The following is a 6,000-nucleotide window of genomic DNA, read 5'->3' as shown; positions in this document are numbered from 1 at the left end:
TTTACAACAATAGGGCACAATAGGTGCTAATGGGAGCATATGATCCAGGCTGATAACCCAAGTTCCATAAGATCATATAATATTATAGGAAATTGCAATGGAAGTAGGCCATTCAGCCCCTCAAGCTTACACCACCATTTGGTAATCCACAGCTGATCTGATTTTTGCTGTAACTCCATTTTCCTGTCTGTCTCCTTTTCTATATATATTCATTCATGGGACATGGGCGTCGCTGGCTTGTCAGCATTTATTGCCCATCCCTAGAGAAGGTGGTGGTGAGCTGCCTTCTTGAATCGCTGCAGTCCATGTTCTGTGGGTTAACCCACAATGCCATTAAGGAGGGAATTCCAGGATGTTGACTCAAAGACTGCGAAGGAACACTGATATATCTCAAAGTCAGGATGGTGAGTGGCTTGGAAAGAATTTGCCATTTATGCGCCAACAAATGGTGTTCCCATTTATCTGCTGCCCTTGTTCTTCTAGATGGAAGTGGTCATGGGTTTGGAAGGTGATGTCTAAAGACCTTTGGTGAATTGCTGCTGAGCATATTGTAGATAGCATATACTGCCGCTACTAAGCATCAATGGTGGAGGGAGTGGATGTTGTTGGATGTGGTGCCAATCAGTGGGCTGCTTTTTCCTGGAGGGTGTCAAGCTTCTTGAGTGTTGTTGGAGCTGCACCCATCCAGGCAAGTGGAGAGTATTCCATCACACTCCTGACTTATGCCTTGTAGATGGTGAACAGGCTTTGGGTACTTAGGAGGTGTGTTCCTCGCTGCAGTATTCCAAGCCTCTTACCTACTCTTGTAGCCACTCTGTTTATGTGGTGAGTCCAGCTGAGTTTCTGGTCAATAGTAACACCAAGGATGTTGGCAGTGGGGGATTTAGTGATGGTTACACTATTGAATATCAAGGGGCAGTGGTCACTATTAGCCTTAATTCCCTTGTCGATCAAAAATCTATCTATCTGTACTTTAAATATATACAGCGTCGCTCCTGTCTCTGCAACAGAATCCTATAGGCTAATGACCCTCTGAGTGAAAAAGAAAAATCCTTCACAAAGGATGAAACAGAAGACCTATTAGCTGGAATTTTACTGTCCCGTCCATCACAGGAATTGAAATGGGCAAGGGGCAAACCATAGACAGGTCCATTGATCTCGGGTGGAATTTTATGGTTTCAGGATGAGTGAGGCTGTAAAATCCCACCCACTATGTTTAAATCGCGCCTCCTAGTTCTTGACGTCCCCGCAAAAGGGAACGTCCTCTCAGCATCTACCTTATCAAGTCCTTTCAGAATCTTACACATTTCAGTGATATCATCTCTCAACCTTTTAAACGCCAATAAGCATAAGTTTAGAAAAGCCCTTCACTCCAGGGGTCACCTTGTTTGAACAAATCCATTGCATATTTATATTTTATTAGGTAAGGTGACCTATCTTTATACAATACTGCAGATATAGTCTCTCACCCGTGCTGTGTACAGTTGTAGCAAGACTTCTATACCTTTATACTCCATTCCCTCTTGCAATAAAGGCCAATATTCCATTTGCCTTCCTAATTACTTGCTATCTCTTCCTGCTAACCTTTCGTGATTTATGTACAAGGGCACCCAGATTCTTTTATACTTCAGCACTCTCCAATCTCTCTCCATTGAAATAATATTCTGCTTTTTTATTCTTCCTGCCAAAGTGGACAATCTCACATTTTCCCACATTATATTCCATCTGCCAAATGTTTGCCCATTCACTTAACCTAGATATGTCCCTTTGCAGACTCGTTAGGTGGAATTTTATGAAAAAAATTCTAAGAATAGGATTTTACAGCCTTGCTTGCCCAGAAACTGTAAAATCCCACCCAAGATGAATGGATCTTTCCATGGTCCGTTCCTCGCCCGCTCTGATTCCCATGACAGGCAAGACAGTAGAACTCTAGCTCAAGTGTCCAGTTAGCATGAAAATGGGAAAAGTTGCAGATCTGTTTCTTGGGTGGGTTTTTACTCCCATCTTATGCATATGGTGTTTGAAAAAATGGCTAGACTGCTTCTAGACACTAGAGGCAGTAGGTGGGGCTTAACTCACCAGCCAGTCTGATCAACCAGCAGAGGGAGCTATTGCGCATGTACAGATCTCTGTGGCTCATCCCAAAACTGTAATATCCAGCCCTTAGAATTTTTCTCATAAAATTCTACCCAGTGAACACAGTACTTGATCAATTTTTGGGAGACTGACAATGTGTCTAAGAAATTCAATGCATGACAATTTCCTGCAGTACTGGTGGAGGTGCAACTGTCTTTGGAAAGGTAGGTTATGTGCATCCACATTCACCATGTGTTCTATGCATCAACATATAATGTAACTCGTGGTACCCCTTGCAACAGACTTTCCATTATCCTTTGAAAATAGCTCATGATGATGACACACTAAAGGGCAAGTGTGTATACTGGAACAAAGCTTTGTGTGTGTCTATTTTGACACAACTTCTGGAAGCGTTGTCTAATGCAAGTTGCTGATATGTGTAACATATCCAGTTTGGTATAAGATTGCCAACTTTGCATACAGGTTTGGATATTTATCCAATTTGGCAGTCTGATAACCCATTAATTTGTAGTCCCCACATGATCATGTCTGCCTTCAACACAGGAACTATAGATGCTGCCCATTCCATGAATTGAACTAGCTGGATAATGCCCAGTTCCTCCAATCACTTTAATTCAGTATCCACCTTTTCTCATAAGGTAAACACTATTGGTCTTGCCCTAAAAAATTAAGGGGTCACATTTGGATTCACATAGATTTTTGCCTGCAGGCCATTTATCTTGTCTAATTCATCACTGAAGATGCTCTCATGTTTCCTCATCAGTTTGAGCAGACTTCCTTGGAAATTCTCGGTCCAATCATTTTGATTTCCTTCAGGTAATCTTGGCCAAGAAGGATTAGACCTTTGCCGGTTACTGTGAGCTCTGGGAGTCGGGCAGACTGTAGCCCATAGTTTACAGGTACCTTTGTCATGCCTATTATTTTTATGGCTCCTCCTGTGTAAGTTGTTAACTTTGCTGCAGTACCCTTTATATTCAATGGCTGGACTCCTTCTCTCAAGTACCAAAACATATGTTGACCTATCTCAGTAGCAGATGCCCCGGTGTCTACTTCCATCTGAAGACATTTTCCATTTAGCAGGAACATTACAGGAGTGGGGGTTATCTTGCCCACTTTCCCATTAAACATATCCTATGACAAAAAAGAATACAGCTTTCTTATAACTGCAGGATTCAGGGGAGGGGTTACCCCCACAAAGGTAACATTCTGCTTCAGCCTTTACTGATTGATTTTCTCTTCTAAATCTTTTTGTTTTATCTGTGGCTGAATTCGCTTCCTGCTTCACTGCTACATCTGTGGTTTTGGAGCCATTGCAGACTGCATACCCCCATCCTAACTAGTGAACAGCACAATTTTGTGTGCTTTGTAACTCTTCTGCACCCATGTCAACAGTTTCCATTGCCAGCGCTCTCTCCAATGCTCGCTTAAAATTCATATCTGCCTCTGCTAGTAACTTCCGTTGAATAGTCTCATTATTCACCCCGCAGACTAATCTGTGCTACAGCATATCATTTCAAGTGTCTCCAAAGTTGCAGTGCTCTGAGATTTGCTTCAACTTAGTGATATAACTTATAATCATTTTCCCTGAGGCTCCCACCCTTGAATTAAACTTAAATCCCTGTAAAAAAAAAACCCCAATGGTTTTGAATGAATTAGGTTTTAGCCTAACCCTAACCAATTCAATTATCTCACTGAATGACTTGGAGTTGGGCATGCTTGGAGCTGTGAGACTGCAAATCAAGTTGCAAGCTTGGGTCCCACACACACAGAAGGATTGCCTTTCTCTTAGAACAGAAGAACATAAGATCTAGGAGCAGGAGTAGGCCCTCTGATCACTCAAGTCTGCTCCGCCATTCAATAAAATCATGACTGATTTCTTCATTGTCTGAGCTCCACTCACCCACCTGCCCACGATAACCCTTAATTCCTTTGCTGTTCAGAAATGTATCTATCCTTGCCTTAAAAACATTCAATGAGGTAGCCTCAACTGCTTCACTGGGCAGGGAATTCCACAGATTGGGTGAAGAAGTTCCTCCTCAACCCAGTCCTAAATCTGCTCCCCCTTATTTTGAGACCATGCCCCCAAGTTCTAGTTTCAACTGCTAGGGGAAACAACTTCCCTGCTTCTATCTTATCTATTTCCTTCATAACCTTATATGTTTCTATGAGATCTCCCTCAATCTTCTGAATTCCAATCAGTATAGCCCCAGTCTACGCAGTCTCTTCCCATAAACCAACCCTCTCAACTCTTCCCATCCTCCACTATTCTATGGGCCAGAAAATAATAGCCCAAATGCTCTAAGTATAGTATCCAGTCCTCCATGGAGTCATCAAAAGGATTGCTCCATCCAAATAGGGAATTTTTTTTTTGTAATTACTCTTCTTTGTCTCAACTTCCACGGAAACTGTATACTCATGGCTTGAGACTCACTTTCAACCTCATCGCCAATGTAATAATTTTTGTTCACCAGCTGAAGGAATAATAATAACACATTTATTAACAGGTAAAGGCTCTAGAGAGACTTACAGTCTTATGCTGCAGTCAGCTCCTGAAGAAGATTCTGGAACAGAAAACCCAAGTTCACCAAGATGATCTGCCACACTGCTCTCTGATTGGCTCCCTGGTTCATGTGACCTTTACTCTGCAGATGAAGCCTTAAAGAGACAGGAACTTTGGAAGACCCTGGGATGCAGGCCATCAGGTCCAGGGGCCTTGTCAGCCTTTAGTCCCATTAATTTTCTTTGTGCATTTTCTCCAGTGATCATGATTGCTTTCTCTCTTTCGCCCTTTGCCTTTCGACTATTCTCGGCATGCTTTTCTGTGTCTCTAACTGTGAAATCAGACACAACATATATGTTCAAAATCTCTGAATGTCTTTGTTTTCCATTAATTATTTCCCAGGCTCCCCTTCTAATGAACCAACTCTCACTGCTGCTACTCTTTTCCCTTTTTTATACTTTTAGAAGCTTTCACTGTCTAATTTTATGCTCCTTACAAGTTTGCTAAGGACAGAAACAGTGACTTGTGATAAATGTCTGGTTTTCAAGCTAGAGGACTGTCGTTGCCCAAAGGATAACTAAGAAAGCTGTTTTTATTCGTTGTGGTCAAAGGTTAAAGCCAATCAACTCTTTAAATTGCAGCAACTGAGCCTTAATTCAGAGACATGTTTGAGTGACATAGAGCTGACTTTATAGAACATAGAAAAACTACAGCACAAACAGGCCCTTCAGCCTACAAGTTGCACTGAGCATATCTCTACCTACTAGGCTTACCTATAACCCTCAATCCTATTACGTTCCATGTACTCATCCAGAAGTCTCTTAAAAGACCCTATCAAATCCACCTCCACCACCACCGACTGCAGCCGATTCCACGCACCCACCACCCTCTGAGTGAAAAACTTACCCCTGACATCTCCTCTATACCTACTCCCCAGCACCCTAAACCTGTGTCCTCTTGTGGCAGCCATTTCAGCCCTGGGAAAAAGCCTCTGAGAATCCACCCGATCAATACCTCTCAACATCTTATACACCTCTATCGGGTCACCTCTCATCCTTCATCTCTCCAAGGAGAAAAGACCGAGCTCTCTCAACCTATCCTCATAAGGCATGCCAACCAGCCCAGGTAACATCCTTGTAAATCTTCTCGACACCCTTTCAATGGCATGAAACTGATGTCTGACTGCTACCAAGGTTGTGTAATATATTTATATCTTTAGGTTAGGAGGTCTCACACGTACATCAATAAATCAGTTACAGAGCTTACACAGATGGCCTTTTATCTCCGTAGTGTGGTCTTACTGACTCATAGCAAGGATAACACCTTATCTGCTTTATTGGGGGTGATCTTGAGTCTATGCTTGCTGTCCGTGGGGACGTGAGTGCTCAGGACTCGGCGATCTC

The sequence above is a fragment of the Carcharhinus amblyrhynchos genome, chromosome 16 (assembly GCF_965287045.1).
Source record: "Carcharhinus amblyrhynchos chromosome 16, sCarAmb.v2.hapA, whole genome shotgun sequence".
In the NCBI taxonomy this organism is placed as follows: Eukaryota; Metazoa; Chordata; class Chondrichthyes; order Carcharhiniformes; family Carcharhinidae; genus Carcharhinus; species Carcharhinus amblyrhynchos.
Note: the sequence above shows the minus strand (reverse complement) of the source record.